Source organism: Canis lupus, chromosome 30 (assembly GCF_011100685.1).
Source record: "Canis lupus familiaris isolate Mischka breed German Shepherd chromosome 30, alternate assembly UU_Cfam_GSD_1.0, whole genome shotgun sequence".
Classification (NCBI taxonomy): domain Eukaryota; kingdom Metazoa; phylum Chordata; class Mammalia; order Carnivora; family Canidae; genus Canis; species Canis lupus.
Window position 1 is genome coordinate 19,333,494 of NC_049251.1, and position 24,135 is coordinate 19,357,628.

A 24,135-nucleotide genomic window follows, 5' to 3' on the forward strand; every position below is an offset into this window, starting at 1 on the left:
TCTTTCTGAGCAGTCTGGCCGAATTCTGGGGATGATACATTGTGTGCCCTACCTGTTTCAGGTTAAATAGCTCAGTTCCTACTGCTGGCTATACTGGGTGCTTCTGCAGTAGGACAAGGCTTGGGCCTGGGCATTTTGCAAGATTTCCTCCACTAACTTGGGTTCATAACTGCTTCATTGAAGTATCTCATCTATGTATCATTTTCTGTCTTGACTTCCATGTCACCAAAAAAGTATTAAATGTCCATAGATTTAATTAATTTTGCCCTTGTAAGCCAATCATTGCATGCTTTGAAGTGATATTTGCAAACACTAGACCTCTCTTTGACTTGAATCTCTGTGCCAGAGCCTCTTGTGGCCATAATCCCTCTAGGCTCATGCCAGTTGCTGCTTCAAAGGGCCAATCATCTTGGATGGTTCCACAGTAAAGACTTAAAGTTTGTCTACAAGGCCAGAATGAAAGAGCTCTTTTCCAGCTGACTTGGTTTTATCAGCCACAATAACAGCCAGTCAATGAGCTATCTATGGACTCATGCATGGTTGATCCAATTCAGTTGTTAAGGTGCCTGAAATAACATCAATCCCATTGATTGCTTCACCATTAATGACAATCAGCCCTTATGATGACCAAAAAAACCTTTATTTGATTGGGAAATTATCAATAGAGTCATAAGCATGACATGTAGATATGGCCCAAGTGGGTCCCAGGGGATGTTTTTTCCCCCCTTAATTCCAAAAGGTAAATCTTCCTCATTGTGATTGTAATTAGAAAATGGTACTGTGTATAAAGGGGAAGAAGTGGGGAAGAAGGGTACCAGCCACTTTCAGACAAACAATTCTTTTCTCAGTGAGCATGTATAAAGTTTTTCCTTTGATTAGTGATGTGATCATAACCAAAAAGGCCCTATTTTTTAATCTTCATAATTACTGTGAATTTATGGTAGTCACTTTGTTCCTCAGAGAGACCCTCTTGTCTTCTTAAATCCAGAAAAGCTGGCAGTGGCATCTGGGATGGTCCATGATTTTTTTTTTTTTTTTTGAGTGAAAACTAGAATGGTCCATAATTTTAACACATATCTTGAATTGGCAACAAATGAGTTGAGCCAATGCAAAATGTTTGCCTGTGGTCTTTTTTCTTTCTATTCTTCTTCAAATGGAAGGAAACATATATGCATATGGAAACATGTATTATATATATATATTTATATATTTATTTACCTGTGTGTGTATATATATATATATATTTATTTATCTCTCTCTCTCTGTGTATATATATATGTGTATATATATATATATATCATATACACATATTTATCTATCTATTCCTTGGGTCTTTCTGGTTTGTATTCATTTGTTTCTTGTTTGAATAGAAATGAGCAAGTCTGGTTCACTACCCATTTAGAGGGAAATAAAGTGTTTTACACCAAAGGTTCCAAAATATACTTCATATTAATTTTAGAAGTAGGTAGGGGCTAAATCACAAATTTTTTTTAAGAATTAAAAAAGTTTCAAAACCTGAAATTACATTGAAACATTAAACATATAAAAATATAAGAGAAAGTATCCAAAATCATTTTGTATGAGAAAGGACAATTTCTATAGAATAAGAGTGCTGAATTAAGTACAGAAATGTGAGAATGGAAACATGCAAAGTAAAAATATTTAAAAGCATTGATATGCAAATTCATAAACTATTTCTCCTCTTGGAAAAAAGAAATGAATGTGCTATATCAGTAGTGTATATATCTTCAGACAAAAATATGCTTTTCTAGTTTGGGTTTTTGGTTGTAGAGAAGTATGCTCAGATTATGCAGGATGGAGAAATAGAAGCTAAGGAACCAAACTAAATTTGTATTTAATCTCTCCCATGAAAGGACATGTCACTGATAAATCCAGATTCAGAGCTCACCTTCCCCATTTCTGGTGTACTCTGCATTTCTCTTTGACTCTTAGCAAGGAAAATCCTTTTCTATATTAAGTTTTTACTTCTGCTTAACTGGTAGAGATGCAAGACTTTTCCCAATGATGGCCATTCAAGTCTGCTTCACCTTTTGGCTAGGATTGAAAACTTAAAAAAAAAATGACCCTGTTCTATTTTCTAAGACTAGATTCTATAGCATAGTGCCAATTAGACTCAATGTAACAGAGTAGTAACTATGATGTTATGCACATGATCTGATAGAACTTTGTGATTCAAATTATGTGACCAAATTACCTTTCACTTCTTAATGAAACTGCTGAATTAAATAAACTTGACCAGAGAAATCAACTTCCTATACTTGAAGAAATGCTTACCTTTTGTTTCACTGTAGGGATGACAAATGCTGGTGCTATCATCAGATACTGATTTTATGGGAAGGAATGCTATTTTATTTGACCAAATAACCAAATTTTCTTTTGAAAATTCAAATTATATTTAAGTGGCAGCTAATATTTATGGTCTCCAGAATGTTTACCTTTTAACAAAAAGATGAGTTTCATCATGTTCCATAATTGGGAAGAACAGCAGGTTCTGGGACACTATGCTATTTAAAGATCATTTGGGGTTGCAGGGTGAATGGTCCTCACATAGAACAAGCTAAGAGAGGCTAGATTTGAGGGGGTCTTGTCCTTATTCCAGAAGCCATGTTTTTGCTCCAGCTAAAGCCACATTCCAACTCCTCTATTATTTTCTTTCCATTCAGCCCTAATTTTCTTACTCACTGGCTGTATGATTCTGGAATTGGAGAGATCTGTTTTCTCTAGAACTTAGTTTTCCCATCTGCAAAATGAGGATTCCAGGCTTGCTCAGTGTTTCACAAACATTTATTCTGATGACACACCCTTATGGGCTGCTATTCATGTGAGCACTTTCCTTGGTATACCCAGGTTTAGCAAAGCTCAGAGTATTATAACAATTTGTCGGTTACTCTATGGTGGTGAATCATGGCAGTCATGCATTGTGGGTTGTAGAGAAGAGAAGGTGCCAGCTGAAACACTTACTTTTCCCCCATTCAATAAGTCTTTCGCTGTGCAAATTACTGAGAATTAAGTCCCTTCAGGTATAACTTGGAGTGATCTCTAATTTAAATATAATTTTTAGGGATCCCTGGGTGGCGCAGCGGTTTGGCGCCTGCCTTTGGCCCAGGGCGCGATCCTGGAGACCCGGGATCAAGTCCCACGTCGGGCTCCCGGTGCATGGAGCCTGCTTCTCCCTCTGCCTGTGTCTCTGCCTCTCTCTCTCTCTCTCTCTCTCTCTGTATGACTATCATAAAAAAAAAAAATTAAATATAATTTTTAAAGTACTTTGGTACTGTATTTCACTTAACAAATTACCTCTTACATTCCTCTCAATTGTTTGGAAGACATAAGCGTTTTGTGAGGCTGTAGTAAGAAAATTCAGAATCTCAGAAATGAGATGAACAGAATGCTGTTGTGTCAAGTAATAAATCTCATCAGCAGTAAGGAGAAGAAGCCAGAAACAAAAGAATAAATATGGCCTGATTCCATTTATACAAAGTTAAAAACAGGTGAAATTAACAGATTGGGAAAGAAACTTGACTAGTAGTTACATTCCTTAGGAGGAATCAGACTGGAGGGGCGGGAGATGGACTTCCAGGGTTTTGGTAAAGTTCTGCTTCTTTACCTGGCTAGGGATATTCAATTGTGAAAATTCATCATACTTAATGCTTAATATTTAAACACTTTCTGTATGGATGTGTTTACTTATAAATAAAAGATATGCTGGGCTAGTTGCCCTCAAAGGGAAAGATAGCACAGAATAACATCAATATTATTTGTTGAGTGTTAACCATGTGCCAGGCACTGGTAAAGTGTATGGATACGTTATTTCACTTAATTCTCCCAGCACTATTAAAATACTGTTATTATCCCCAGTTTGCTGATGAGAAAATCACATTTGTCCAAGGTCCATGCAGGTAGTAAGCCATAGAGACAGGTCATAGAAGGCAGACTTTTGCTTACAGAGTGCACACTCTGAACCACCGCACTTCAGTAAGTGATGCACTCTGTCAAGGACCCAGGTGTGTCTGGGGGCAAGTCCTTTACCATCCTGCAGCCTCCGGTTCCTCCACTGCCTCTTTTATAGCTCTCACACTCTAGTTTCATTTCAATTTGCTAACAGATTCAAGTGTCTCTCCACTTCCCCTTTTGTTCTTGCCTGGCTCCCCTCAAAAGAACTCTCCTGTTACTGCCCAAAAAGATACTAGCATTGAAATAGAACTTTAACCTGAAGTACAACTGCAGACTCCCTTTATTGCCTTTGTGGGTGAGTGGATGCAGCTTATGCAAGGATCCCCTGAATTTGTTGCAGGGAAATGTTGTTGTGGTTGTTGTTAGCACAATTCTGCTAACCTTAAATCATCCTTGCTGCATCCTTGCTATTACCCAAACAGGGTCTGCTTTCCCTAAACAGGGCCCTGCTATGCTGCCTGGAGTATTCATTAGAATGGGATTTTACCTGGATAATGCCTTTTGAGGAATGCATCCCAGCATTTGAGGCAGCTCCCAGCAGAACAACCTGCCATTTGTGATGCCTCCGTCAGGTTAAACATTTTAGATTAATCAATAAGTAAATGGCAAATAAATGGCATGAGCCCCATGTCCAATATAAATGAGATCAACGAAAGAAGCAGAAAAGGGCAGTTTGGGCATTGTCCAATATGCCTTGAGCATGCTGCCTTCAGCTCTGTCTACTTGAGGTGAAATATCCAGATGAAAAGTAAACAGTGAAGTGCATCATCCAGATGTTTTAGAACATCAGGGTGTCTGGCATTCTTTACCTTAACACACTGACTTCATTTTGAGGTGCCAGAGGTGCTGTTGTTCTGAATCTCTGTCACCCAGAAGAAAAGTCAGGACTCTGGTGAGTTCTTCTTCCTACGGTGTAAATGGAACCAGCCAGCCCTGGAATACAGTGGGATGAAAATGCCGAAGCCGGCACACAGGCATCATGGGCTTTGAGAATTTGCCAAACACTGCCCCAGATATGCGTTTCATAAAGAATTCCATTCATTTCTCCCAATTCTTTCTGCTAATTTACTTCAGTTACACTTTTCAGATGTGTAATATCTCATTCTTGAGGAAAAATATGTTGCAGCCAAAAGAGCTGACCTTCATGCGTTTTCAGACTCTCTGCTGTGTACCTGACAAATGAGGCACCAAGGCCTTTCCATATTCTGTTTGGGGGTCTATTGGCTGAGGAATCCTTGGTCATCCCACCTGCCTGGCGTCTAGGATCATGATGAATTGTCTCCAACTCTGGCCTCAGATTGTTTTTTAACATTTAATTTAGTTTCTTCCTGTGCTTGGATGAACATGGCCATGTTATGGATTTCTGCTCTAATGTACACCAGCAGGCTGGAAGAACAAGCCTCAGCAAGCTGTGGAAATTAGAGAGGCTGGATCAATAGGCAAGGTCATGACCCCCCGGCTCCGATTCTGTACACTGTCCTGAAATTCTCTCCCTTGAAAATCCTCCCGCTGCTTCTAATGTGAATCCGTGTTTATTCCCAGAGAGGAATTCATGTAAACAAGCCTACCCCAACGTCTCACATCTCTGGGAGGGACACCCATAATCACAAACACTGAAAAATTTGTGTAAACAGCAGCTCAGGAATATAAACATCTAGGCATTTGCTTTATGTACAGTTTGTTAACTTCATTGTCTGAAGACCCTATCATAGGGAGGACAAATAGATGAGGACAAAGAGAAAGCAGATCTGTCAATTCTGGAGCAAACCTTTAAGAAATTATCCTGTATCACACATACACCTTAAACAAAGGGACACAATCTTCTGCACCCTGAGATTTTTATGGACGACAGAATTATAAAAATCAACTTGATTTAAACTCTAAGAAATATCTCTCTGGGCTCAATGAAATAGACTGAGGAGAAAATAGTTTAAAAGATAGCAGGTGCTAATAACACTATAAATGTAGATCTCATCAATGTAAAAGACCTACATTCCCAATACAAAGCAATATTTGTAACAAACTAGTTCTCTATCTGGAGATTTAGAAGTTGATGTTGTTCAGAGTTATAATTTTCCTGGTTGGAAATAACTAATGCATCAAAACTTCAAACCTGCAAAAGCAACCCCACTACTGGTAATTTATCATATTCACTAATCACTGGTTCCGAAATGACCTGACATCAAAATGATCAATTCCGGAAAAAAAATCTTAAAGATCTGTCTTTTTGAGTAGAAGGTTAAGGATGTGCCAAAAATGGGAGAAGGGAGGTTCAGGTCAAGAGGAGGGGAGCAGGCCCCAGAGCTGCTTATGCTCTGGAATGTGGGTGCTACTTTCACTTCGTAAATCTGAGGCCACATAGCCCAGAGAAGTGCAATCTCTCTTATTTGGAGAGTAAATTCAGTATGTGATAAGGCACATCCTTATCCAAACCTCTTATTCATGGACAACAGCAGGAGCACTTTCTATAAAGCAATTCTACAGTATTTTGCTTCAGAATTTAGGTAACTGGGTCGTATTCAGAAAAGGTAACCTTGGTTTAATTTGTACAGACCTCTTAGCAAATCTCCTGTACTTCTAGTCTATCTGAGATTTTTAGGTGAAATAACATCACACTTAACATCTGCAGATGGAAAATTCATTTTTTGAGAATATTGCTTTTGCAAAGGATATTATTTACAAGAACTCAAAAAAAAAAATGACGGTATTTTCTTCATAGCACAGGGACTAATGGCAGAGGAGAAGAGTTAATCTTGCTCTTTGCTGCTCCTTTACTTCGAAAGAAAAATCTACACATATACCCTATTTTCTTTGTATGTGCTGAAAAAAAATGCATTTGCTCTTATCCTTCTAAAATAGCCTCAGTTAAAAGATGCACATATGAAGTAGGTATGGGTCAGGATTGGTGAGGGAATATTTTAGAAGTTACAAAAAAGGCAAATGATGAGGTTTTTTTTTTTTTTTTTAAATACTACTACTGGTACTATTTTTCTATCTCATTTCTCAGTGAGACTTTCAGTTTGGAAATAAATCCTGAATTTGATCACAATGGCAGGTCACAATGAGTATTTGGATGAATAAATGGCAATTTAGAATCAAAAGTCTGGAGCAGGATCTAACCTAATCTTAAGATTATCTTTTTTTAGGTGGAAAAAGTTATCATGTCAGTTTTTCAGATGAGGCACTTAAGACCTGGAGATATTTAGACATCTTCCCCAAGGTCTCCTAGTGAAGGGTATAGAGTAGACTGGGACTCTGTGTTTCTTCTTCCTGATATTAGTGCTTAATCTTTATTACAAGGTTGTATCCCATTTCAGGCCTCTACTCTAATTTAGCATTCTACCTCCTAGTGCAAGACTGTGCCATCCAACAGGGATCTATCTTTGTTCTGGCAATTTAACGCTACATAACAAGTTGCCTTTAAAGTTAGGTTCAAAACAAAAACAAAATTTATTTGTTGTTCATGAATCTGCAATTTGCACAAAGCTGGATGTCTATAGCTCATCTCTGTCTCACATTGCATCTGCTGGGGATGTCTTGAATAATCTGGAGGCTCCTTTACCCGAACAAGATATTGACTGGGGCTTTACTTCTTCATGGGGGCCTCTCTGCATGTTCTCTTCACCCAGGCTAGTTTGGACTTTGTCACAGCATGATGCAGGCTTTCTCAGAGAAGAGCCAGTGTCCTCCAAAGATTTAGTGTTGGAAGTCACATAGCATCCCTTATGCCTTGCTTTTTTGGTTGAAGTAATCATAAGGCCCTGCAGGGAGGGAGAGAATATAGACCTCACCTCTCATTGAGAAGAGCCTCAATATTACATTGTAAACAAATGGAATGGGAGACATAGTTGCATGTAGGAAAATACAATCTGCCATAATCTGCCTTCTAGCCATAATAATTCAAATACACACACATGTTAAATATACTCATGCTTTCCCTCCAATTTCCCAAGTTTCATCCCATTTAGGCCTTAGCTTTGAAGTCTAGGATCTCATCATCTAAATCAGATCTCAGTAAGGAGAATGCTTCTCCAGGGCATTTTCTTGGTTTCAGCTCCTGGAGAACTGGTCCTCTTGATAGGAAGTTCTGTGGACCAAAGAGACATAGCGGCATGTGAATGGGTAGTGTATCTCTGCTTCACTTGGCAACAGACAGCATGGCTCTAAGGCTGGAGACTGGAATCACCTGAAGTGTCATTCACTCACATGTCCAATTGGTGATGCTGGGTTGACTGAGGGCCTCAGTGTCTCTCCAGGTAGGATTTTGTGGTTGCTTTGTTTAGTGAATTTGGACTACCTCATAACCTGATGGTTGGCTTTCCCAGAACAAACTTCCTACAGAATAAGCTAGCTGAAAGCTATTGTCTTTTTGTGAGCTGGTCTCAGAAGTCACAGAATATCACCCTGCTGCACCCTTTTGGAGCAATCCGAAGATCTCCTGGATGCAAGTGGAGGAGCCTTAGGCTTCACTCCCAGTGCGGAAGCTTCAAAAGCACACTGTAAGAAGAGTAGGTGAGATGAGTAGTAGTTTGATGGTCATTTGGGAAAATGCAGTCTGCTGGACTAGGCTCCCTTGTACTGAGCCCCTTCATAGTGAGGCTGAATGACTAGCAGTCAGCAGTGCTATAGCAGAGGGGATTCTCCTATGGGTAGAAGATTTGACTAAATGACCTTTGCTATTTCTTCCAACTCTCAGATCCTATGACACTACAAGAAGGTCAGTTGAACCCAGGTAATTTGAAGACACCAGGGAGCCCAACTATATAGCTTTGTGGCATATAAGAAAAGGGACAGTATAGATAAGTTATAGGTGCCAAGAATGTAGTCCTAGGATAGTCTGTGTCCAAATGCTATGCCTCTGTCTTCTAACAAGAGCAATGAACTGTGACCTCAGCCAGAGTCCAGAAGTATACTGTTCAGGCTGGTGAGGAAGGTGGAGGCTCATACAGAGGTTTATGTTAAAGACGAACACCAGTATGAATCCAAAACGTCATATTGAAAAGGGGTCATACTCTCTGCTGGCCCAGAATGTAGGCACATGCACAAAGCTATGGACCTTTGGATAATAAGAGTTAAGTGCAATTGTGTATGTGAAAGGGCTCTATAAAGTATAAAATCATGTGTCAAAGTTGTTTATGGTGTTGGGATTTCCATTCATATAGCTGGGACTTTTGTAAACAAAACTGAATCCTCCTTCGCTCTCTGTCCCACACATGGATTGCTTACCTTTGGTCAGATCATCTTTCCATGAAGTGCTTTGTCTGTGTGCCTTTCGTGTAAGGACCTTTCTTAATATTTTTGGCCAGTTAATCAGTTTGGTTAAAATACTGGCTCCTAACCAATGGCAGGGGCTGTGTCAGTGGACGCAGCCTCAAAGTGTATTGCTCTGGGTCTGCTTGTCGTCTCATTTTGTCCTCTTATCAGTTTTTCAAAACCAGGCACTTTTTCTGCTGCCCTTGGCTGGGCTGGCTTCCAACAGTACCTTGCTCTGAGGCAGAATTGTACTGGTGAATGCATAATTCAGTGGTTTGTACTTTGCATCTATTAACCATGGCACCAAATGCAGGAATGACACAATGGTGAGGCTTTTGCTTAGATAGTGTTTTTTCTGAGTGAAGCTTAGCATTCAAACCAATTTATAGTTCCTTTGCATAGTAGATAAGTATCATAATAGTTTTTTAATAGATGACTTGATGGAAATACATACATTAAAAGGTCAGTGTCACTGCAAATTATTACAACAGACCCAATTCAAGGGGCCTAACTCTCCACGTCTAACTTTTACTACTAGATTATGCAAAGTAATAGTAGGTATTTGAAAATATCCATCGAACTTTATTATATTATCAATAGGCAATTAAATAAAATGCAACTTCAAGGCTTTTCTTTTTCTTTTTAAATCCAAGACTGACTTAAAACAGACTCATTCAACTGATTTGAAAATCTCTGGCAGAATAATAACCATTATGTTTCCAATGGATAAATGATGGCAGCCCAGTAAGGTCTCAACTAACTAAATATCATATTTTAAACACATTTTACATGCTCTTATGCTAGTTTTGGAAGTAGCAATAGAGCTATTGTTGTAAATATTTATTTCTTTTCCATACCTTATACTTTAAAGTATATTTACAAAGTATAAATATTCGTTAGTCTATACATTCATAGAACAAGCCCAGGGATCTGTTGGCATAGATATCACTCCCATGTAAAAGATAGGAGTCAAAAGGCTAGAAGAAATTAATTACATTTTGATCTTAGGCTCCTTCTCTGATTCATTTCTCTTTTTTTATTTTTTATTAGCCAACAAAATAATAACAATAGCAATATAAATAATAATAACTATGTTTTGGGCATTTATTGTGTTCCAGGCTCTGTACTAAGCACTTCATTCGCATATCTCATGTAGTTTTCACAAAAATTCCTGATGGAAACACTGTTACTAGTGTCATTTTACAGATGAATAAACTCAGATTCATAGAGTTTGGGTAACTTGGGACAAAGTTCTAAAGCTAGTAAGTGAAAGAGGTGGATTTTGAAACTATGCCAAAGCATTTAACCACAGTGCTGTAGAGTTTCTCGTGCCAGATACCACGAAGAAAACTGGAGATGATTGGGATGGAGTGTGGGTGAAAGACATGGGCCTGTACAGACTTTTTTTCTTTTTTCCTAAATAGCATTTAAAATTATACAGTAAGATTCAGCCATTATGTGAGTGAAACTCTTATTCCTGGAAACTTAAAGCTTCCCTCCCACTCCCTATTACATTGTTACAGACCAGTTGATGTTTCAAGCAGGAAGGAATGTGCTCTGGAGTAGATTTATATTTTATAAGATGGAATAGGCCATTTTCATGGCCCATTCACTCAGGCCTGTTCTCTATCTGTATTCTGATAACACCTAAGTGTCTGTCCATTCAAGGATATCATCCAACTTGGACAGGCCAGCCTGTGTAAACCACACTTTCCAGTTGTCTGGTTATCATTACTAATGTATCAGAATGCTTGCTGAGGACTTCTGTGCATCTTTCAAACCAGTGAACCACAATTTTCTTATTCAACATCTTGTCTCTTGAAATTAGGCTTCTTGTTTAATGCGATCTTTCTCCTCTTTCTATGCTAGTTCATCAGGGATTCCTCTGCAGCCTGAACATTAGCCACTGCCATTGACGCTAAAGGCAATGATGGAGAATTTTGATTAAGAAAGTTTCTCTAAGAGTCTTTTGTCCCCATCTTCCTCAGTAAGCCAAAATTTTGGGAAATAGCAGATGAGTCTAGGAACTTAACTCAGTATGACCCTGAGATGTCAAGTTATATATAAGATATCTTGATCTTAGTGTCAAGTTAAACAGAGCAAGACCAGTTTCTTGAGTTTCACTATTATGATACTCTGCCCAACTAAACCATCACAGTGCTGAGGATCACATGATGACTGATTTTCTAAGTAAGGGACTCAACAGTATGTAGGAATCAATATTGCTGCAGAATGACACACACAAACACACTCACACACAGAAACAACAACAACAAACAAAAAACACCCAACCTATGGCCCAAATAGCTTTCCACTTTTCCTTTCTGAACCTTAAACTGTGACCTGGTTCCAGAAATTTTCATTTTCATTTCTTTTCTATTATTAAAATACACCTCCTCTTCAAGAATTCTGGCAAATGGGAACATAAGTTGAAAATTCTAAGTTGTTTTTTTACCCAAACAGAAAGTTCCCATGGTTTTCCAACTATTGCTATTCCATGTTGTGTGTAATCATATTATATAAATAACTTTATAAGTGTGGAGTGTGGTAAACTGGGGCTGCCAGAATCTGAATGTTTGTGTCCCCCAAAATTCATATGTTGAAATCCTAATCCCCAAAGATGATGGAATAAGGAGGTGATGGCTTTGGGAAGTGAGGTCATGAGGGTGAAGCCTTCATGAATGGGACTGGTGTTCTTACAAAAGAGACTACAGAGATCCCTCACCCCTTTCACCGTGTAATAACACTGCAACAAGTCTATGATGCAGAAGAGGGCTCTTATCTGACCATATTGGCACCATAATCTTGGACTTCTATCCTCCAAAATGTGAGAAATAAATTTGTGTTGTTTATAAACTACTCATTTGGTGGCATTTCATTATAGCAACCTGAACTAAGACAGGGTTTGTCCATAAATACCATTATCTTGTAGGAATCTAAAGATTCTATACCTATTATTCTCAATTATCTGTCATAGTAATTTTTTTCAAGATTATAATGATTTCTTTCCAACTAAATCCAAGGAATATCATTTGACCTTTGACTCTACATCTGCTCTTTGCAATTCTTAATGATTCACCATTCATTTGAATCTTGTGACAAAATTTTTTCTAACAAACCATGCCTCCATGTTTCTCTGTCCTGGTTTTTCCATCATCTCTGATTTTTTTCTCCTCATGTAGAGACCCCAGTTTTGGGTTTCTTTTGTTATTTGTTTGTTTATCTTAATAATGACTCAAACACAGAGCCTCCAGGGCATAATGTCAAATCATAGAGGGCTCTTTTTAGGCCTTGATACCTAATGAAATTTGACATGCTAGATTTTTTAAGTTTGCCTGGGACCAATGATACCTGGATTCATTTTGGAATGAATTTTTCCCTTTTGGAATGATAACATCTACCTTATACCTGTTCCCTTTGGAAGCAATTTTTTTTTTTCCCTAAAAGGCTTGTTATCTAGATGGATAGAGATTTTTTTTTTTTTTTCTCCAGAATGATCCATACCCTGAAAATCACCTGCCTTAATTTAGATGATAAGACTTGGGGTTTTTGAGCCTATGGTACTTAGATATGGTTTATGAGAATAAATTTAATGCTTTAAAAGCTGGAGATTTGGGGAGATTTTTGTATTGCGTGAATGTGCTTTGCATGTGGGATGGATTTTAATTTGGGATGGCCAGTGAGAGGATTTTATTGGGTTTAATGGTGGCTCCTTTGAAATATGCTCCCCTGGAACCTGTGAAGATAGCCTTATTTGGAAAATGAGTTTTTGCAGATTTAATTACATTAAGCATCTTTAGATAATATCATCCCATATTATGTGGGTAGGCCTAAATCCAATGATGAATGTCCTCATAAGCAAAAATCATGAGGATCTTTGAGACAGAGTGAGTAGGAGGCTTTGTAAAGAAGGAGGCAGCTTGAAGTTATGTATTGCCTGGAGCCAAGTATTGCCACAAACCCAGTATTGCCTGGAGCCACTAAAAATCTGGATAAGGCAAGACAGGATTCTTCACTAGAGCCTTTGGAAAGAATATGGGCCCTGCCAATAACTTAATTTCAGATTTCTGACCTCCAGAACTTTGAAAGAATCAATCTCTGCTAGTTTTTTTTTTTTGTACTTTTTAATTTTTATTACTGTAGTTGATATACAATGTTACATTAATTTCAGGTGTACACCATAGTGATTCAACAATTATTTGTTGAGCAATGTTCACCACAATGAGTGTAGATATCATTTGGGGGACCTCAGTTTTTGATTATCAGCTTTAATTTATCCAAAATCTCACCCTCAGAGTATTTACACAGTCTTGGAGTTTGGTACCATTGCTGTGTAGATGACTTTGAAACCTGCCTCTCCAACTTAGTTTGTAGCCTTCATCCTGGTGTTTTCTTAAGATCAGTACATGCCGAATGTAACCCATTATTTATCTCTCCCAATTTTTGTTTTTGTTTTGATTTGTCCATTTCTGAGAAAAAATTAAGATGTAAATTTTAGGTGGATGTGGACTGATGTGGTAGCAGACAAAATTAGAAGAAAGGAATGTACTTGCAAGGATTTTCCAAGGAATAAATATAGGATTTAATGACTGGTAAGATGGAAGGAATGATTCAAAGATAAAGAAACTATTAGTACCCTAAGTATCTCTTCAGTGTCCTGGAAATAGGCTGTAGGTCACTTTCGATTCCACATTTTATTCATGCCTTATGTCCTTTCCCCAACTAGCCAAAGTACTTTTAAAAGCAACTGTTGTTGTTTTTTTTAATTTTTCTCTATAAAACCCATCAGAGCTGTAGAATTTTGTTTAAAGAATGAGGAAATGCAATGAATTGATCTCACTTTCACCCTTTCCTGAGGAGATTGATGTGAACTTCCAGTGGCTACTAACAGCTTTGAAAACTCATTCTTTCAATTCAGGTCTTTGCTGACAGCTTTTGGAGGCCATTGTTTCTAATTTGTGGTGAGAATCTAAAATCCACGTGATTCTTTCAGCAACTCCCTGATCTATGTCAGAACTCTCTTGAAAGCACAAACTTTCCAGGTCTTGGTTAATTCCTGCTGAGAAGTGTGAGCCTCTTCTACCATTTCCAATTCTATTCATCCTTTCACCAGGGCATTCTGTGGCCCCTGTGGTGGGCATAAAAACAATCCCCCATAGATGTTCACAGACTCATCCCAGTAATCTGTGACTATGATAGGCTACATGGCAAAAAGATTTTGCAGATACGATAACATTTTGTGATAGAGAATATTCTGGATTAACCAGGGGACTTAATGTAAGCACAAGTGTCTTAATAAGGGAAGAGGAAAGCGCAGGAGTTAAAGGAGATAGGATATTGGAAGCAGAGATTGGAGTGATATTGGTGGAAGGGAACCACAAACCAAAGAATGAGGGCAAGCCTCTAGAATCTGTAAAAGGTAAGGAATAGATTTCCCCCTGGAGCTTATAGAAGACATGCAGCCCTGTATAAGACCTGTTTTTGGATTTCAGAACTGTAAGATAATAAATCTGTTGTTTTAAGCCTCTAGGTTTGTGGTAATTTGTTATAGCAGGTGTAAGAATCTACTAATCCCCTAAATCAGCATTCTTCACCACTCTATTATCTTGGTCATTGCTTAAGACTCACCCTTCTTATTATGCATTTTCCTTCAGACTCTCATCACCAGATTTCTCTGTGCTTCCTCTGCTGATCTAACTCCCACTGATCTCTTTTTTTTCCAAATCTTTTCAAATCCACTGTTCTCTTGGTTTCCTGTTACGTTGCACATAAATTCCCCTGTGTTCTCAGGCTCTCCACCAAATGTGTTCCCTAACTATTGGCTTTAACTGTGAAATGCCCTTTCCTGAGGACACTAGCATTCCTGAAATTCTCACAAGAAGATGTCTTTAGTTTTCTTACATTCCCAAGTATCTCACTCCCAGAAATATACAGCTTCTCAAACATTACACTTCTACTCTTGTGTAAAAATCCCTGGTCCTTATAGACTACTCATGATATTTGGCCACATCCCTCTTGACTTCTTGTCATTCTTCTCTTCTACCCTCATGGTTACTTCCTCCTTGTTTATTGAAGATTTTAAACCTGGATCACTGAATTGTATCTCTGCCCCAGCTCTGCCGTCATCTTGGGGATTTGAGAATTCTTAAGAACAATCTATCCTAGCCAATCCATTTCTTGATCTCTTATACTTCAGTAACCTTCACCTCTACACCAGCTGTTAATTCCCAAATGCATACTCTGGGCCTTTCCATCATTTAGAATTTCTCAACCTCTGAGATCCTGTATTCAAATATACTATAAACAAGTCAAAAAACTAAATATAAAAATAATCAGAATGTATTATCTAATATCACCACACCCCACCCCAAAGGAAATATCTGTTCTTCTTCTCATGATGCCTGGTTTAGTAAATGGTAGCACCATCCACACACATGTCTAAGACAGACACTTGGGTCTTGTCTTTATTTCTATGTCTGTTTCCCAATTTCCACATCGAATAAGCCACTATAAACTCCTGTCAAGGTTAACTCTACCTCTGAAGCCTATCCTTTTCTCTCCAGCCCTAACATCATTACACTAAATAACCTTTCCTCCGAGTTACTGCTGCTTTCTAATTGTTCTCTCTCCAACGGATTCTCTAATAACCCCCAAACTCAATTCTTTTCAGATTCTAGTTGATCTTTTTGAAATATGGTACAATCATGTTACTTTTATGCTTAGAAACCTTTCAAGACTTTCCCATTGCCTTTGCAATAAAGTTCATCTTAATATATCTTTAATGGCTAACTGCTGCTTACCCAGGTGGCTTCACCTGGTATACCTGCCACATGCCACCTTTTCTCCCTTAACGCCCTAAAAACACTCATCCCAAAGTGGTGCTGAACTACTTTCAGTTTTCCAAACTAATTTTGCTGTTGATATCATTTCCAAGCTTTTCTACCTACTATTCTCTCTAGCAGTAACTCTGTTTCACACCTTTACTTATCTGATGACATCATATGTCCTTTGGATTTTAGCTAGCCTATTACTTTTTCTGAAAAGCCTTGCTTTATTTCATATTCTGCCCCTCATCTCATCATTGAAAAAGGCTCCATTTTCATGAAGCAACCTGTACTTAGATCTGTTCTAGCACTTGTCATACTCTACAACAACTGTCTCTTTAGTTTTCTCTCAAACCAATTCATAAACTTGAGGAAGGACCATGTATTTTTTATTTTTGAACCCTCAATGCATGACACAGACAGTCTATTGGTAATTTTTACTGAAGCAACAAATTAAGTAGATTTGTGTTCCTATAGGTAGTATATCTACATATAACATATCTTTTTGGGTTCCTATAGATGGTATATTTCTCTTTTATTTTCTTTATAATTTGAGGCTTCTTATATTTATCCTAATTGGAGCTAAACTTAACATCTTGATTAAATGATGTCTTGATGCATGTTCATTAGGTGGTTCATTTTGTCTGTTCACACTAGCAAATATGCTTTTCATGACCTGTATCTGGCCCATACTGGCTTATGGACATGGTGTTCTAATCTATCCATTCATTGTGGGTCCTGTTTTAAACCATCCCCAACTGCCCAAAGATTTCCTATGTATCCTGTTCTGGCTCAAGCAGCCCAAATGACACAGATATCTGCATGGTTCCTGAAATATCCCAATTTCACTGTCACCAACATCAATCACTGTTTACCTTCAGAGAAGCCAGAAACCAACTCACAAATTGTTCCTCGGTCAGATTGAAACCAATCTGCCTGCAGAATGGCTGAAAGTCACCTTTCTAGACCAAAATGCTCTCAACTGTTCTAAAAACAAAAACAAAAACAAAAACAAATAAAACAACAACAACAAAACCCCCACTGATTCAGACTTATCCAACCACAATGAAAATGGAGGTTACAAAGAAACTCTGAGGGAAATATTCTGATTACACATTAATGAGACTAGTTCAGTTCCCTTATAACACAGAATGAGGGGGGGCTCAAAACTTTCCAAGTAAGAGAACTCCCTTTTTCCTGCAAAAATATCCCAAGACTCTCACATGATAGGTATTGTGCTGTTGCTTGATAGATGATAAAGAAGCTCTTATGAATTCATTAGTTCTTTAAAATAAATTTATTCATTATTAATCACAGAATCAATTTACATGTTTTTGAAAAATTAGAGTATATATATGTGTAAGATGTGTGAACACATAAACTTGAAATAACTGTGATATTTTCTAGACTTGAGAATTGTCCATAGTTTGAGAATCCTTTGGTTTGAAAATCACTAAGATCCATTCTACAATTAACATTCTCTAGTCTTATTAGTTTAGATAATTTCCATTCACTGGTTAGACAAGAGCCTCTGACTCTCCTTAATTCAGCATTTCCTAAATTTTGTACCATGGAAATCTAATGGTTGATTGAAAGAAGTATTTCAGAATAAACAATTTTGGGAAATGCACACAATACTGTCCTCTTAGAGATGCTTCATGTGTATAACTGTATTAAAGGCTCTGAAAAATAGTAAAGAAATTTATTTATATTATTTAATCCAGCATTTCCCAAACCTGTGTGTCAACGGAGCAGTTCCCCCCACCCAGTGGAATGTTTATCAACATATCCTATCATATAGCACTGATTTGAGAAAATATGGTTTGTAAACACTTTGCTACCGGGTGGGGGACTGTCATCTAAGAGAACAAGAGATCAGAGGCCCCATATCCCACTGGCTATTGCAGGCATTATATATTCATCCTCAGGTGGGTGCCAAGGCTGAGTAGATATGTATGATGGTATGAAAGATTTTGATCTGCAGATGTGGCCACCCAGGCAAATCACATACTCACTGAACCAAATTTGGGGCATTGTCGAGATACTGAAAAATCCATTTGGCCTCCCAGATTACACTATAGTTGCGAGTCTTTCTGTCCTAAAAACATAATCATAGTTTGCAATTTCTTAGATGCTGACCCTTAAGAAGTACAATTCACACAAGGAGGCTGATTCTACATCAGCAAAGAGAAGCACTACTATAAGGATCAGTGTTTCAATATGTTGTGATGAGTTTTTGACACAAGCACCTCTATCTTTTTTAGTATTCCAGCATGTAGTAATCTAGCATGTTTGCTAGGATAAATGCAAAGGGTCTCAGTCACATCCCTGGTTCAGCACAGACATGCTTAGTATCCAAGGCAGCCTAGAGAGTAGATGAGGTAACTCTGCTGGGCGTAGCTGTAAGGTCAACAAATTGGAAAAAGCCACAACTCACCCTTGGGAAGGATTAAATACGCTGACATCCTCCAAATTGATTTACCTAGATCAGACCACATGTTAATGAGGCAGGCAAGTTACTCTAATTCATTGTTACTATTCTAAATGCAGAGACCTTTTCACATTAAAGGGGCGGGACCATGGATTCAAATGAGCATTACTTACTTGTGGCTTGTCACTCATCATGCCTGGGCCAATGTCCTTAGAAACATTCACAATCATTGTCATTAAACTGCACCCAAAAGAACTGGACATTCAAAGAGCACAGCTTCTAAAAAAAAAAAAAACAAAAAAAAAACAAAGAGCACAGCTTCTAAGAAATGAAGTGAGTTTTCTTCCTCTATTATCTGCACCTCTGAATAGAGGTACATGAATGCTCTAAGCACTTAGATTTCCTCTGGGTGCAGACATTTCTACGTGCTGTAAGAATTTCTATTATTTGAAGGATCCCCTTGAAAATGTCTCAGTCACTTTTCAACACTGACTCCTCAGTAGCATAGGAACAGTATTTATACCACAGATGTAATATCTATAGATCTCAACTTTGTCCAAATCGTGAGTTGGGAAGACAGGATTTCTTCACAGCTTCAAACCCATCACTGAGCTTTATCTACATGAAAAGGTAAAATTCCTGCCTATAAGAAAGGAACATTTATTGGTATGTTTTTATTATAAGTCATACACATACAGTGGTTTGGAATAATCATCTAGTTAAGTTTGCCTAATAGATAAATAAATACATAGATTGAAGGGCCAGATAGTAAATACTTTAGACTCTGTAGGCCATATGGTCTATTGCAACTTTCCAACTCTGCTGTTATAGTATGAAAGCAACCATAAACAATGTGTAAATGAATATGCATAACTGTTTTTCAAGAAATTTTTCTTTATGGGCAACACGGAAATTTGAACTTCATATGTTTTTTGCCTCACAAAATATGACTCTTAATGTTTTTTCAACAATTTAACAATGTAAAAAACATTCTTTGTTGATAGGATCATACCAAAACAGGTGGCAGGCTGCATTTGGCCTATAGCTCATAGTTTATTAACCCCTGCCTTAACCCATAGCTTTGAAAATAAGATATAAAACTTCTTTGCTTATGTTTCATTTTAATGTTTGAACTCATCTCCTTGACTGGAGAGATGATCCGTGGAATTATGAAAACACATATAGGATAATTATTGCAGCATAGAAAGATTAGGAATTTCACATTTTACTTTTATAGTTAGAAAAACATCCAGAAGACAAAAAAATCAAGAAACATCAAAACAATTTTCATTACTATATATACTTTGAGAAAGATTGCTATAATTTTTATTTATTTTTACTACTCTTTGGGTTAAATTTTTCCTAGAAAAATGTACTCCTAGATTCATGATGGATTGTGAATTTTGCTTTCTAACAAATGACTATACATTATTTTTTTAAAGATTTTATTTATTTATTTATTTATTTATTTATTTATTTATTTATGATACAGAGAGAGAGGCAGAGACATAGGCAGAGGGAGAAGCAGGTCCTCAAGGGGAACCTAATGTGGGACTCAATCCTGGGGCCCCGGGTTCACACCCTGAGCCAAAGGCAGATGCTCAACCACGGAGCCACCCAGGCATCCCATGACTATCCATTATTCATAGTCCTAGAAAACCCCCAATAAAAATTACTTTTTCTGAGACACCTAGGTGGCTCTGTCGGTTGAGTGTCTGCTTTCACCTCAGGTCAGGATCTCAGAGTCCTGGGATCGAGTCCTACAACGGGCTTCCTGCTGAGTGGGGAGTCTGCTTCTCTTGAGCCTCCCCCTCCCTCTGCTCATGCTCTGTCTCTTTCTCAAAGAAATAAATAAAATCTTGAAAAGGATTACATTTTTCTGATTACAAAATCTCTATTTGCTTATTTTAAATTACATGGAAAATGCACAAGAGCACAGATTACTTCTAGTTCAAGAAAGATTGTGTTTAAAATCAAGAGATTTAAAAAAAATCTTTTTTGTGTCTATAGCCATTATATAAAAGTTTTTCTGTTGGCAAATCAAATGTCAAATAAAACACTTGGCTAGAATGCTTATCGTTTAACCCTGCTCGTAGAGTCAGGGTGAAGCAAAGTTCTCTAATTCTAAATATTTGTTGGTAAATGTTGCTCCACTGGCTACTTGGAAATCAGTTTCCATCAGATTAGGTAAAGCCTGCTAACCAAACACAGCAGCAGTTAGAACTTCAGTGGGAAAACAGCCTGCTTTTCTCCTGTACCTATGTGCATCTTTGTCCCTGGCCTCAATTCTTTCACCCTCTGCCTTCTCTGGTATAAAATGTCTTTGGCTTGCAAAGCAATGTCAGTGAGTTTATTCGTACATTTTGTGGCAGGCCCACTATGAACTGTGGACTGCACAGGTGTTCATTCATTCTGTGTGACTGGGGCTTCTTCGAGTAGACTTGCTTGTTGGCATAGCTCAAAGCAGCACCCCTGTAGCTTCCTTTTAATGGGAATATGAACACTGAGAGTGAAGCTGTGGGCTTGCAGGACTTTCTTCAGGCAAATTCAGCTCTTTAAAGAAAAATAACAACAATTCTTTGCCTTCAAACCCCTTTTCCCTGCCCCCAAAGCACACCCCCAAATCAGACAGGCCAGATGTTTATGAAAACTGCAGTTTCCGCAATCAAAAGTACAACATTTACCATAGCTTTTATCAAAGATTTCAATTCCCCTCATCTTAAGGAAAATGACCCTTTTATTTTGTTGTGGACATAAAATTATGGCCCTGGGAAAATTGGAAGCATTTCTGTTGAGGGAAATCAATTTTCTCACTGCCATATATGATCAACATGTCATAGCCATCACCAGATAATAATAGTAAAGTACAAGTAAAATGGCTGGTAATACTGGCTTTAAGGGTAGCAAAAGATAGAAGCAGGATAACACCCCCCCCCCCCTTTTAAAGCATGTTTGCAAAAAGGAAAGAAGAAGAAAAAGAAGATAAACCTCTAAGGGTTATTTTTGTTCACTAATTTTCTTCCTTCCCACTCCACTTTCTTCCTTTCGCTAGTGCTTTCTAGAGTGTAAGTATTTTATTTTGTGTACTAATCGGCCAAAGCATTAATGAAACTGTAGAGATATGTGTTCTTCCTGGAAAAGAGTAAGCACTTTATGTGTAAACCACTCTGGCTCCTTTTCAATCATCCTGTTAATGGGTGGCTAATTGTCAAAAGATGTGACCAGAGCGAGATGACCCAAGAGTGTGTTTAGAGGGGAGGCAATAGGGAAAGTACAGAAGCGGCTTCTTAATTTGGATCCTGCAAACAAAAGGAAACATCAAATCTGACCTCGCTGCTGGAGTGTTAATGGCTTTCTCCCATCGCACCCCCTGCCACTTAGCATCTTTTGTGCCCCACCCTGGGAAGCTTCCCGGCAGAAGTGTGCATTAGCAGAACTCTACAGTTACAAAATGCTGCTTACTAACAGACGAGGGGGAAAACCTTCAGAGTGATTAAATGTTCTTTGGACAAACACATCCACAGCCATAAAAGTGCCATCTTTATTTCAGGCAGGTCTCTCAGTGATGTCCCTGCTGTGGTCACCAGCACAAAGGAGCATTGTACCCAGAATGTCACTGAAACCCTTCAAAGGAGATCCAAGCTCTCTCTCTTTGTAGAAAAGTTGGACCCATACATGAATATGGGAAGATAAAACTGCATTAATTCAGGCCAACACTATAACTGAGAAAACAGCAGACAAGATTTTGGCAAAATTTCAAATATTTAAAATAATTCAACTGTTTAAAAACAAACAAACAAAAGTAATCATAAATAAATAAACAATAGCAATGACAAAAACTCAACTGCATATTTTGGAATGAAAATGAGAGTGGAAAGTAAGAATGAGAGGAAAAACAGCGAAATCTAGGCTAGGAGAAACTCATGGATATAGTAAATGTTTCTGCACAAAGATGTTCTTAGAAGGATTATTTAAGGGGCTCCTGGGTGACTCAGTCAGTAAGTGTCTGCCTTCAACTCAGGTCATGATCCCAGAATCCTGGGATTGAGCCTTGGGTTCCCTGCTGGGCAAGGAGTTTGCTTCTTCCTCTCCCTGGGCCCTCCCTCCCCACTCCTCCTCATGCTTTCTCTCTCAAATAAATAAATAAATTTTTTTTAAAAAGAAGAAATATTATTTAGAACTGAAAATAACCTACATAGCTAGCACTAAAGGATTTAGAAAGACAAAGTATGGCGCGTATGTTGGATAACATATTTTGCAGCTGTTAAAAATATTGGTTTTGGAAAAAATAATGCTTCAAGAAATATGAGAAAACATATACTATAGGTCTGACTAAAAAATAAATGATAAGTTATAGCCACAGAAAAAAATGCATGCTCAGGAAAATGTACTAAAACATATCAATGACAGTATTATGGGTGAACTATGCTTCCCTTCTATTCCAATTGCTAGTGATTTGGATATTGTATTGATTAAAAACAAAACAAAAACACAGAAAAAAAAAGAAAAAGAAAAAATGGCCCAAGAAACTCTTTTTGGTGGGCAAGAACATCATTCAAAAAAGAGAAATTTTATCTCCAGATTTTATTAGAATTTTCCATTGTTTATATGGAATAAAAAGATGCTACAGGCTCTTTCTAACCTCAAAGAGGCCATGTCATTCTGTTCCTAACAGCAAAGCCCCCAGTGCCCTCCTAACTCAGACTTCAAAACATCATATGTCTCTTGGCTGCTGATTTCCAGAGATATCAAGAAATTTGCAGATCTACACAATGCCTACATAATGACAGTTAAGTAGATAACATCTGTAGTAAAAATCAGCTTTTTCCCCTCATTCATTTTATAACCTTTCCTCCGCCTGCTTTTCCTTATACAATGAATGTGTGAATAGTTCATCTGTAAGTTTATTTCTAGCTAAATCTCTTCTTTTTAAAGACTGAGAGTGTCTAGGTATCCATGTCCTGGCCCATTTCCTGTTCTCACTTCCCCAAATGGGTGGGTTATCTTCAGGTCATGATGCAAGTTTTACATCAGGAAGCTACCCATCCTAATGGAGGAGATTGGGTGCCTGTTGGCCCACTTAGCACTGTGGCTGGTCAGGCTCTCAATCTCAACTCTCCAGACAGTGGGTGGACCATGTGTTGGAAAAGATCAAAATCAGTGGCTTATTGGAGTGGAATGGTTGTGAGAGAGGTGTTCAAAGAACACTTCCTGTCAGTTAGTAAAAGCACATCAATAAAAATAAATCAATGCCCACTTGTTTTCTAGGAATCTGCTTCATATTCAGCAAAGGCTCCCATTATGCTGCATTTCTAATTGAGTAGCCTAGAAAAGATGTGGTTTAAGCTAGAGTAAAATATCCTGAAGAAAAGCATTACTCTGAGGTGCTGAATCTTCCTTTGTGCACCAAAATATAAAACAAAGATAGACTCAGCTATAAAGAAATGAAAATACTCTGTGATGTAATTGGGAAGTGGATTGTGAAGGATAACTTAAGTTTGATTCTTGACTTCTTAAGTGTGTGGCTTTGATTACATCTTTCCCTTTTAGAACCTTAGTTTTATTACTTGTAAAACAAAAGGATTGACCTGGATCAGGGGACTCTACATGGCACATATACTACCACTCACCCATGTGACACTTGGGACAGACATT

The 24,135-nt window shown here is 37.9% G+C and overlaps 1 long non-coding RNA gene across 3 annotated transcripts in view; it reads right to left on the reverse strand.

The window, feature by feature from the left end:
* Positions 1–24,135, reverse strand: part of LOC102151499 — a 48,289-nt gene that overhangs the window by 13,126 nt on the left and 11,028 nt on the right. For all 3 annotated transcript variants that reach the window (XR_005381682.1, XR_005381680.1, XR_005381681.1), the window contains 3 exons: positions 18,654–18,759; positions 7,887–8,059; positions 4,782–4,905 (listed from right to left, as the gene is read on the reverse strand). This is a non-coding gene — a long non-coding RNA (uncharacterized LOC102151499). The remainder of the gene's footprint in view (positions 1–4,781; positions 4,906–7,886; positions 8,060–18,653; positions 18,760–24,135) is intronic.